The sequence below is a fragment of the Ascaphus truei genome, chromosome 3 (genome assembly GCF_040206685.1).
Source record: "Ascaphus truei isolate aAscTru1 chromosome 3, aAscTru1.hap1, whole genome shotgun sequence".
Classification (NCBI taxonomy): domain Eukaryota; kingdom Metazoa; phylum Chordata; class Amphibia; order Anura; family Ascaphidae; genus Ascaphus; species Ascaphus truei.
The window spans coordinates 401671492-401684330 of NC_134485.1; the positions used below are offsets into that span (position 1 = coordinate 401671492).

General features: G+C 45.1%; 1 protein-coding gene across 3 annotated transcripts in view; it reads left to right on the forward strand.

Moving 5' to 3' along the window:
• NOX4 (NADPH oxidase 4) overlaps positions 1–12839 on the forward strand; it is a 293029-nt gene that overhangs the window by 97534 nt on the left and 182656 nt on the right. The window lies entirely within an intron of this gene.

Genomic DNA, 12839 nt, shown 5'->3' on the forward strand with positions numbered 1-12839 from the left:
CGTCCCTTTGGAACACAGCTGCTCAAAATTAGTGCGTTTTGGTCTAACTGGGGTTTTGTTGTAGAAATCCCTGATCTGGAGGTACCTAAAAAATTCTGTATTTGGAATATTCTTTGCCGATTTAATTTGCTCAAATGATTGTATATGTATCCTGCCCTCCAGATCATGAAGTCGGGTAATGCCCGCTTGTATCCAATAATTCATGTTTTTACTATTCAGGCCCGGAGCGAAATCTGGATTGCCAATAATTGGCGTCATGAGTGATGCCTTAGTGGTTAAATTACAACTAAATTTAGTGGCCTCCCACACTCGAATAAAGTTGGCAATGGTCTGTAGCGGTGTGCCGATCTGACGCGCCCTTCTCTTGGGCAGCCAGATCAGCTTCTGGATATCAATTGGTGCACAACATTTTTTCTCCAACTCTACCCATCTCCTAAGGCTTGGGTCAGTGTGCCATTGAAGAATTTGGGCCAATTGGGCCGCTTTGTAGTAAGCGAACAAACATGGTACCGCTAGCCCTCCTCTTGACGTGGGTCTCGTCAGTATTCCCTTAGCAATCCTTGGGTTTTTCTTATTCCAAATGAATTTCATTATTGCTGACTGAAGGGAGAGGATGTCAGAATGAACCAATGGTATAGGTAGGCTCTGGAAAAGATATAACATCCTTGGAAGGAGATTCATCTTCACGCAGTGTATCCTTCCAATCCATGAAATGCCTCCTTTTGCCCATACTCTAAGATCCTCCCTCAGCGTCTTTATTAACCTGGGAAAATTTGCTTTATATAAGGTTTTGTAGTCCCTTGTAAGATATACCCCTAAATATTTGATAGCGGAGGGTTGCCATTTGAAATTAAAGTTGAGATCAATCAGTTTTTCGACTTCTTTGGGAAGATTTATATTGAGGGCTTCTGATTTAGACTGATTAATCTTAAAGCCAGAAATATAGTTAAATTTGCTCAGAATTTCAAATACATTAGGAAGGGACGTGAGTGGTTTAGATAATGTTAAGATAACATCATCTGCATACAGAGCGGCCTTATACTCTTGCTCTCCATCTGAGATTCCCGATATGTCGGGGCTATTACGTATGTGCTCTGCCAAGGGCTCTATACAGAGCGCGAACAGCAGCGGCGAAAGCGGGCAGCCCTGTCTCGTTCCACTTTTTATGTGGAATTGCTCAGAGGGAAACCCCTGGTGCCTCACCTGCGCCGTAGGGCCCTCATACAGCGCCATGATGGCCCGCAGGAGGCGTCCCCCAAAGCCAAACGCCCCTAGCGTTTCCGATAAGTAGGGCCAGTCTATTCTGTCGAAGGCTTTCTCCGCGTCCAGACTCAACACCATAGAATGTATACTTTTCTTTTGGGCCAGATCAATCACGTTTATGATTCTTCTGGTGTTGTCTGCCGCTTGCCTTCCTCCGATAAACCCTACTTGATCCGTGTGGATTAACCTGGGAAGGACACTACCCACCCTGTTCGCTATAAGTTTAGAATAGATTTTGATATCCGAATTGATCAGTGAAATGGGCCGGTAGCTCTTACAGTCTGCCGGGTCCTTTCCAGGTTTGTGGATCACCGAGATGGACGCCTGAAGCATCTGTGCCGGGAAGGAGGCCCCCTCCAGTACACCATTAAACAATTTTAGCATATGTGGGGCTAGAATTTTAACATATTTCTTATAATACAAATTGGAGAAGCCATCGGGCCCCGGCGCTTTGGCCGGTTTTAATGCTTTAATGACTTCTGTAATTTCTTCTAAGGTAAAGTCCGCCTGCAGCGCCTCACGTTCTGCCCTTTCTAAGGTTGGTACTGCACCGACACACTTTATTCGAGCAAATACCCGGTATGTACCTGGCAGATACCTGGAATGCGCCGCTCCTCACCTCTGACAAGCCCCGTTGCATTTGCCTTCCCAGCCTGGGTTCATGCCTGGCTGATGGGCGGCTGATTTGTTAAATGATAATGATTAGGATTTAATAGGCTGCAATGCTTCGCGTGTCTACCAGATGGCATAAATTCATGAATTGTAATGCAGTATATATATATATACTGTGCAGTATTGCAGCCAGGGGGAATAAAATGCTTCAATCCCTGCCTAGAAAATAACCCAATATACTCGGGCAGAAAACAGTCACAAACCTCAATACACCCGGGTATACCCGAATTCGTGGGACTAGCCGAGCTCGAATAAAGTGTGTCGCCAGTGTAATTTTGCCTCTTTCAGGAAGGTGGTCAGCAACTCACCTGTTTTAATGTTATGAGTTACCTTATCTCCATTATAAAGTTTTTCATAGTAGACTTTGAATTGCTCTACTATTTTCCCAGGTATGGAGGTAAGGTCTCCCTTTTGGTTCCGAATTGCGTGAATAGAGTTATTTTGAAGCTTCTTTTTTAGCTTATTGGCAAGTAGTGTATCAGGTTTGTTCGCCTTTTCATAAAATTTCCGATTAGACCAAGCCATTTCCTTCTCGGCCTGGGAGGAGAGGAGGAGGTTGAGTTTAATTTTGGTGTCTAGCAGTTGTTTGAGCGTATGTGCCTGTTTATTAGATTTGTGCAGGGTAGAGAGTTCCGCTATTTGGATTTCTAAGGCCTTAGTTTTTTTCTCTCTTTCCCTTTTCCGTTTAGCTGCCAGATTCATCAATGTTCCCCTGAGAGTCGCCTTATGAGCTTCCCACAGCGTAGCTTGTGACGCCACACTTCCCTCATTCTCCTCAAAATATTCCTGAATTTTTGCACCGACTTCCCGTTCGAGATCCGGGATCTTTAACAGGATCTCATTTAGTTTCCAGTTCGCTCTAGGTCTGTCTAGCGGAATTAGTGTGCACCGCAGCTCTATTGGTGCATGGTCGGACCATGAAATATCATGGATCTCTGTACGAGAGACCCCAGGGACCATACCATTAGACACCAGGAAGTAGTCTATCCGACTGTATGAGTTATGTGGGTGAGAGTAGAAAGTATACTCATGCTGTCCTTGGTGCTGTTCTCTCCATATGTCAATAAGTTGACAACTTGTTATACCTTTTGTTAGAGTTAATACGTCCTGTCTGTGGTGTTTGTTAGTGGTCGTGCATCGGTCTAGACTGGGGTTAAGGACTCTGTTCAAGTCACCCGCCATTATGATATTCCCTTTTGCAACTTTACTTAACTTATTAAAAAAGCCATTGAAAAAAGATGTGGCATTGTCATTTGGGGCGTATACAGTAGCGAGTGTTATTGGGTACTCTCTAATGAAACCTGTGATGATTAGATATCTCCCATTTTTATCGCTATATGTTTTGTCATGTCTGTATGGGATATGATTATGAATTAGGATGGCGACCCCTCTTTTTTTAACTCGATCTGATGCTAAAAAGTGGGTTCGAAAGTCTTTATCGAAATACTTGGGGAAGTTAGTTTGGGAGAAATGGGTCTCTTGTAAGAAGAGCACTTCTGCTCTCTTGCGCCTATAGTCTCTAAATGCGACCCTCCTTTTAGCCGGGCTATTAAGGCCCTTAACATTATGGGATATCAATACTATTTCCTTACTCATTAGCAGGGATGTGCTGATCTGTCTGTCGTAGCTGCTCTAAGCCTTTACGGACGAGTCTACTCGTGTGATTCCGGCGAACTCCGAACACCTTTCTCTTGTCGGCCCCGTCTGCAGGAACAAAGGGAGGGGGACATACACAGGGGAACATGGGGGTGGACATATACACGACACCACATGAAATCACAACCACAATCATAACAAATAAACTTTCTCGGCGTTCTCTCTCAGCACTCCTCTCGCCGAGATTTCCTCCTTTGGGTTCGTGGTCCAGAATTCGAATGTTCGGACTTGAGGCAAGGTGTTTACCTCCTTTCCCCGAACATCCAACACAAAGGGTAGCGCTAGTGTACCTAGGGACTTCTTCCCTTTTCACCAGCGCCAGGCCCATGCAGACTTCAGGGCAGGCTACCTCCCACCGCTCCCGCCTCTCTGTCCCTAATAAACTCTAAACTTCTAACCCACTGAACTCAGGGTAAACTAACCAAATCCCATTAATCCTGGATCCCTTATTACTGTAGCGCTGTCACTGTCATATTTGCAGTCTTTAGGTTTCTGCTGCTGCACCCTCTGACCTCAAGTTTCCTCTGTTGTGTTCTTCCTCACCCTGCCCAGCCCTACCTTTTATCTGTTTCTTCTCGGGATATTGCTCTATTGGCTTCTCGGGCCCTAATCCTTTGCTCTATTTCCTTAGGCCTACCGTCCCTTACTTAATCCATCCTGGTCTCGGTTCTACTTTATTGCCTTCCTTCCTGTTACTTACTCACACCTTCAATATTTTTCTGTTCCTTTTGTCTCTCTTCTATCTACTTCCCCCTCCCTGTATTATCACTTTCTACTCCCCCTCTTCCACAGATACCCTCCTAGTGTGTTATCCCTCTTCTCTCACTAACGTTGTCACCCTGCCCTTTTCACTATCCTCTATGCTTCTCTGATCACCTTCTGTTCCTTCTCACTCACCTCCTCTTCCTCTTTCTCTACTCCTCTCTCCCACTCCCCTCCCTCTATCTCGATATCCCCTCCCCTCTATCTTTCTGTACTCACCTACGTGGGCTGTCTTCACTGCTATCTCTAATCTACCTTCAATACCTGTTCTCTTCCCTGCTTAAGTGTTAGCCGTTCTGCCTACTGTTCCTTCTGCCCCCCTCCCCGTGGGCCTGCTACCTTCTCTACCTTCTTCTACCTTTTTCCCGCTCTCCGCTCTGCCTGTTCTACTTTCTGGGTCGCAGCTGGGTCTTTACCGGCGTCTAACGCCATCTTTCGCGCTTGTTCTTTTGAATTTGCGCGATGGCTGTCAATTTTCTGCCTGTGTGGGGTGTTGACTCGTTCAGGCACTCCCCAGCCACCTCTCGGGGCCTTCCGTCGTGCTGCCTCCTTCAAGATGGCGTCTCCCTCGCCGGATCCTTCTCCTGTTTGATGACGTCCTTCCGGTCCGGCGCCATTTTGGATCGAGCTTGCGTCTCGGGCGGCTGTGTGTGAGCGCTCTCCTGGTTCCCGCCTGGAACTGCCTCGTGTATCGCCGCCATCTTCCTTATAGGGGGACCATCTTGTTCTTCCTGTCGACGCCAACGGGATCTCCAACGCTGCCCTCATGACTTTCAAAAGGTAAGTGGGATTATTATTATTGTTCTTATTTCAGCGTTCGTCATCCGGTCAGGGTACTGCTCCGTGGGAACCGTTTCAGGAACAAACATTAGGATTTGGTTTATTTAATTGTTAACTTTTCAACTGAAACCAAACAGCTTCGAAACGTGCAATTGGATGCTTTTCTCCATTTCTTAGGCTTTATCCTGGTGCGCATGGGGGGACCTCTGGGCCTGTGACTAGATAGGGTCTGGTGTTGGGCTCTCCGGGGCCACCCTCTCGGGGGCCTCTCCTAAGCCCTGTTTATGTAGGAAGGAGGGCCCATCTTCTAGGTCTTTTATTATAAAGGATCTGCCGCCTCTTGCCACAAGCAGGCCGAAGGGGAAGGTCCAGCGGTACCTGACCCCCTTCTCCCGCAAGGTTTTGGTTATTGGCAGCAGGTTTCGTCGGCGGGCGAGGGTATCTGGGGATAGGTCTTGGAAGATTGAGAGCCTGACCCCCTCATATTCCACAACAGGAAGGGGTCTTGTAATGCTGAGAACTCTCTCCTTTGTTTTATAATAGTGTAGGCGGATCACTATGTCTCTTGGTGGCTCATTTTGTAGAGGCTTAGCCCGCAGGGCTCTATGGCATCTGTCCATGGCCAGTGCGTCTTTGGGGGTCTCAGGGAGCAGCGCTTCCAGCCACAACCTGATATACTCCTCACAGTCCAGTACGCTCTCCGGGACCCCCCTTATTCTCAAATTATTCCGCCTGTCGCGGTTTTCTGCATCCTCTTGGCGCCCTCTCAAATCATTTATTTGCTCCTGCAGATCCATGGATTTTTTATCCTGTCTCCGGATTGCGCGGATAGATTGATCTACCTTTGTTTCTAGGACCCCTGTTCTTTCCCCCAGTCCAGCTACTTCTCTCTTTAGTTCTTTCATTTCGGCTTGGAAGAATGTTTTAAGGTCAGTACAAAGCCTGGTAATATCACATTGTCTTGCCGGTCTTTGCTCTTGGAGGGTTAATTCCTCCTCCTCCCCGTCAGGTTCAGTTTCTGAGCCAGCATTTGAAATCGGCGCCATTTCTGAGCCCGCACCGCGCGGCCCTGCAGCCCCGAAATATTCTGGCATTCCCCGTTTTTTTGCAGGTTTGGGGTTTTTTCGGGACATCCTGAATGTTTGTGCAATTCGTGGCTTTGTTTTTGAGTCGTTTGGTTCCGATTTGTGTGGGTTTTAGGGAACTTTATAGGGAGCGAGGCAGGGAGCTATTAGGTTAGGCTGCCATACTCCTTGCCGTCGCGCATGCGCCTCCTGGTGTAGGTGTTTGATATCAGGGTATCAATGTGCAACCCAAATGTTAAATGGGAGTCAAACCATATGCCCAAATATTTGAAACTAGTAACAGGGGCAAGGATAGTATTAGAGTTGGTTCTGATCTGGAGCTCATTCATTGGAATCTTTAGAAATGTAGCCATCGTCCCAAATACGATTGTTACAGTCTTGTCAGTGTTACAAAACAGTTTGTTTTGGGAAATCCAATTTTCACATCTCAAAAGTCAGATTGAAGTAAGTGTCAAAGGTCGGAGAGGTTAGGGCTGTTTGCATATAAGATTGTGTCATCTGCATTCATGTGTATTCAAGCTGCCTTACAAGCTGTAGGAAGATAATTGATGAACACTGAGAAGAGTGGTGGCCCCAGAACAGAGCCTTGCGCAACACCATAGGTGATATCCAAGTGGTTGGAGTTAGTGCCCGAGACAGACACATTTTGGGATCTACCTGATAGGTAGGACTGAAACCAGTTTAAAGCAGGCTTCCCTATTCCAGAGCACTGGAGTTTGTTTAGCAAGATAACATTATCAACATTATCAAAAGCCTTTGCAAAATCTAGGAATATTGCACAAGTAAGTTGTCCCAGCTCCATTCCACACTAGATATAATTGCAAACTTTTAGGAGAGTAGTTACTATGGAGTATTTGGGGTGAAAGCCAAATTGGAATTGGCTAATGAAATTTGTCTTGGTAAAGTAATGGCTTAATTGGGAGTGAACACATTTTTCCATGACTTTGGATAGTATTGGGAGAAGAGAGATTGGCCTGTAGTTTGAGACACTGTTTTTGTCCCCACATTTGAAGATTGGGACAACTCTGGTAGTTTTCCAGGTTTTAGGGATATGGCCTGTAGACAGAATAGAGTTGATTAGGGAAGCAAGTGGTTTGGCAATGGCTGGGGCACTTTGTCGTAGGAACTTAGATTGCAGTAAGTCATGTCCACTTTGACTGCTTGGTTTTAATTGGAGGAGCACTTGTGTAATCTCCTCTTCAGATACTGGGACAAATTGAAAATTGTGGGCAGTGTTGAGAGAAGGTGGGGATATAGGGGTACTCCCAGAATGAGGTTCATGTTTGTATTTCGGGTTGTGTTTCGCTAATAAGTTAGTAGCACACCCCACAAAATATTTATTGAATGCATTTGCAATGTCAGTGGGATTTGTCAGCGTAATATCATCCTTAATGATATTATATGGTTGTTGATGGCAAGATGGGTGGAATATATTGTAGATGATCTTCCAGAAGTTTGCTGGATTTGATGTATTCTATTGAAGATTGTCAGAGTAATATTGGGCTTTTGCGTCCCTTGTTTGCTTTTTGCACATATTACGCAAGCATCTGTAGTTATTAAGATCCTTGGTAGTCCCAGTTACCGTACTTTTGTAGATTTTCCACAACCCATCCCTAAGATGGTAGAGCGATATAAGGTTGGTTGTTACCCACGGAAGGTGGGCCCCCATTCTCTTATTCTGCGAAGTGGAGCATGGCTAACACAGAGTTTTAAGAACTCGGATTGGAAATTGTCTAGTGTGGAATCGGGGTTGGGAATTAAGTCGATTCTGTATCAAGGGCAGCTGGGTAGATCAGCCAGAAACTGTTGTGGGTTTAAGTTTCTAAATGTTCTAATGAAGAGAACTTTAGGGTTTGATTTGGGTGATCTGATTTTCCTTACACAGAACACTATTGCATGGTCACTGAAAATTTCAGGTAGGATGCCAGAGGATTGGATTGTGCTGGGACTAGAGGAGAGAATCGATTCTAGCAAGGAATGGTTGTGAGATTTCAGGTTGTCCTTGTGGGTTGGGAAATTAGTTGTTTTAGGTTAAGTTAATTGAGTTGTATCGAGCCAATATTGTTGAAATCCCCAACTCTTCTCATTCAGAGAGAAAATTGAGCCAAGAAACAGAGTGATATCAGTCAGGGATTATTGTGGGACTTTAGGGGGACGGTAGGGCTGGCAGAGGCAGTTGTGTGCAGTCAAGTGTTGGGAGAGGCTGCAGTAAATAAAGTATTTAGGGGGGTTAATTGTGCAGACCAACAAGCATGGGATAATAGTGTGCTCAGATAAGCTCACATTTGTTGCCTTGTGCAGATGAGTTTGCAGAAAGTTCCAACTTCCAGTGCACCTCTAGTCCAATTACAGTCTAACTACATAAATCACTTAAAAATTCCTACTTTAAAATGTAATGCTTCCCTTAAGTGATTTCAGATTAAACACCTAACAGTCACATGACCTCCCCCTAATAAATCTGCCTGTTACAAGCTGGACAATCAACAGCATACAATTAACAAATAAAGTTTGCTATTCAAAAGATACCAGAGATTACTAATACAGACAGGATTGGGGTTAGTTTTAAATGCAGGGGCACCTTGAGTTAAAACATACCTGCGGGTGAAGAGACAATGCAATTAGTTCCATATCACATCAGATGAGATTATAGTCTTGCATGGAGAGCAATTAATATATAATATATTATATTAATATTAGATATAACTTCACTCTAACTACAGTACATAATTACTTAAAAATGTGCACTTTAAAATGCAACACTCTTAAAATGCAGTGCTCAACCCTGCAATTTTTCCCTTAAATTTATCAGTCTGAATTTTACATTCCTGCGCCACTTTCTGTTACTAAAAGCGGAATAATTCACTACACTTTTTCACCCCTTTGGTGCTGTAGCTGAATGCATAGGACACTCCAAGACTGATGGAGTTGAACTCTGCATTATCTGTGTTGTGTCTGCTTTAACAAAAATTATTTTAGCAACTTATTATACTTTCATTTTGCGATCAAGAAGGCCAATTTTTAAGACCATTCTAACCAGGTATGATTTTTTTGGAAAAGCCCTGAGCAGCAGCGTGCCTCAAATGAATATTTACAAATCGACAAGATTTTATTGCATACAAGAGTCTACCCTTATTACAAACATCATATTTTGTATATATTGCATTTCTCAAAGTGCCCCCCAAAAAGAGGCAATGTGGAGGTTTCCAGAAGAAACCTATGAGGTTTTGCAAAATCCATCCCGGGTTTTCTGAGTCTGGACAGGGATTTTGCTCTAGCTCGCCCTCTGTGGCAGGATCCTCCATTTTTGCTCCTCGCAGCTTCCTTTAAAAGGACAGCCCTGTAAGCAAGAAGTTGCTGAGCAAAGTTTCAGTTCATGCTGAGTACATGCAATGCACTTACCTTTTGTCTTCCTCATTACCAGACCCGACTACGTACCTCGACCACCCCTGTCTTCCGCTTGCCTTGACCTCTGCATTCTCATCGACTACGCAACTCTGCTGCCAGTCCTGACCTTCGGCTTACGACTCACTACTCTATCAGGACTGTCCTTTAGCTCATGTCGGTTCTTTCATATTCCTACCTTAGACCTGCGGGCCAGTTTCCTGCTTGAGACGAGCATTGTTACATTTTGCTCGGCCCAAACATGGACCCCACTGAGGTTGGACGTGCCGTTACCCTGCAAGGACAATACTTGGGGGAACTGCCTCACCCTATACGATCAACAACTGGCACAGATGTTTGAAGTGGTGCAGGACTTAGTTACCCACTTTGGCACCCATCAGCCAGACTTGAAGGCTGCAGATGCGTTTCCAATACCGCTTCTGTTATCTCCTGCGATCAGAGAATCTCAGATCCTAACTCCTCTACGGTATGGCGGGGGAAGGGGGGGGGCTACCCTATGGCATGCAGGGGATTCCTTAATCAATGCTCTATCCAATTTGAATTACAACTGTCTATGTTCATCATGCACCAAGCCCAGGTAGCCTACCTCATTTGTCTTCTCACTGATGAGGCACTAGCTTGGGCCTCCCTACTCTGGGAGGAGGAATCGCCCCTGATCAGCGACTCCCCTGCTTTCATCTGTACGCTCAGTTTGGTGTTTGACGCTCCCAGATGTGTATCTTCTGCTTCAGCTTCAATCCTGCGGATTCACCAGGGAACTCGCACGGTAGGCCAATACGCCATTGCGTTTCGTACAATTGCGGCTGAGACCGGCTGGAATAATGAAGCTCAAGTAGTGGCCTTTTGGCAGGGACTCTCGGAGCACTTAAAAGGTGAGCTAACCAGTCAGGACCTCCCTAAGGACCCTGAGGAGTTAATTTCTCTTGATGTATGGATTGATCTCAGAATGCAGAAATGCCTGTCTGAGAAGTGCCGTGCTTTTAGGAGCCCGACAAATCGGTTGGCCCCAAATTTCGTTTCACCGTCTCCTCCAAATGACGAGCCTATGCAGCTGGGTACTACCAGACTGTCAGAACAGGAGAGAAGCAGGAGGCATACCTTGGGATGGTGCCTGTATTGTGGGTTACAGGACCACCGGATCCGTGACTGCTCGATTGCCGTGGGGCTGGGAAAACGCCTGTGTCCAGTGAAGTTGGAAGAACATTCGCTGGACATCACTACCATCCCTCCTCCCTCTGTGCCTTCCCGGATTCTTTTACCGGTTTCCCTCTCTTGGGGTTAGGCCTCAGTTTCTACTCAGGCCTTCATGGATTCCCGAGCAACCGGTAACTAACTAGATCTTTCATTCGCCAAACAGCACGCAATTCCCCTTCGCTCTTTGGAGATTCCGTTAGAGATTGCGGCAATTGACGGAAGACCCCCTGGGACCCGGTACCATCATCCAGAAGTCCCTTCCCCTGGTAGTGAACATCGGCGTTCTACATAAGGAGTTACTCCCTTTCATGTTAATCAATGCGCTCTTAGCACCTATAGTGTAGGTCTCCCTTGGTTGCGTGCCCACATTCCTACTGTTGACTGGTTAATGGGGCAAGTGACCACCTGGGGCCAGCGATGTCATGGGACTTGCTCGTCTATACTTCGTCCCAGCTCTGACTTACCGCTGTCGTCTGTATCTCTCCCCGATGGCCTTACCCTCACACACCAGAATTTGGGGAAGTTTTCAGCAAGAAGCAATATGACTACAAAAGTGTATCTCTTTTATGAAAATAAATAAATAAATAAAGCCTACATTTAGCCTATAATAGTAATAATTCCCTCAGAACAGGGCATTACTGGCTTCGCCTCGGGCCTTCAACTCTTCCAGCCAGGGCATTATTGGCCAGTAATGCCCTGTTCTTTGGGGATTATTACTTAAATAATAGCAAATAAAAATATCACTTGTGGGCCCATTTAAATGTCTCAGACAGGTCTGCAACCCTGAATTCTGTTTGCATACAGTCAGGGATTCTGGGTAATGACATGCAAATGAGCACTCACCGTGTGAATGAATAGAAATTGAATAATGTTTTAGTAAACATTTATCTTGTTTGTGATAATTTATTTCTTTGTTAAAGGCACTTACAGTATTATATCTGCACAGTTAAACTGTACTATTCTCATCCTCAAACTGCACCTAAGAGTACGAGACACTGCCATATTGTCAGGATACAATATGCTCTTCTACCAATATTTCTTATTTCAAATTTACTCATTTGGACTCATTTACTCACCCTTTGACTCACAACTTTTTTAAACTCTATTTTACTCTTTCCCAAGCTTTGTTACTTCCTGCGTAAAGTCATTGTTGTCAGTACAAGAAGAATAAACCCAGTTGTCACAAATCTAAAAACCAAAACGTCAGGGCGTTAAGTTTTTAATCCAGTGAAGTGTACACAAATGTAGACGGCAGCAAATTGGACAAAATCCAAACTTCAGTGCATCAAAAAACTTCATGTGATAGTGTCAACCCCTATGTATAATCTGATGTGGCTATATTGTATCATGAAAAAATAGGGCTTCCATCAAACAGGAAATAACATTGATCATGATATACAAGTACATTTCTTGAGTGACTTACAGTATTAGTAGTGTACTGTAATAGAGCACATGAAACCATATATTGCTGGGAGCAAATATTGGGGGGATTGGGATGGGGAGGTACCCATCGATCCTGTAGTCCCTCTCTGCTGTATCATATCACCTCCCCTGTGCAGACTTTGTGTTAGCTCCCAGCTCAGTTGAGCAATATAAAGTCACTTGTAATAATATTCAGGTACTCACAAAGTCTCGTTGGGATATCCGTGAGCGCGTTGCTGTCATATCAGATCATGATAGAAAACACAGGTGAATGGTGGTGCACTGCAAGAAAATATCCCAGGCTTGACTGCGGTGGTTGCTAAAAAAAGCATTTTATTGGCACATGCAAAAAGTAGCAAGGGTGGAAACACGAACGCATTCCGCGCCTACGACGGCACTTTGTCAAAGAGTAAAGATCCCTGACTAACTAATGAATCACCTCTTTAAAGGCATCAAACAGACCTGAACCGCCACCCATATCATCCTGAGTAAACTGCTTCAGGACAGAGAAAAGGGGAGGGGGTTGTGTCTACGCCCCGATCTCACATAGCAGCTCAGGTGTGCTTGATAACCTAGCATCTCCTATCTTCCATTGCACTCTCC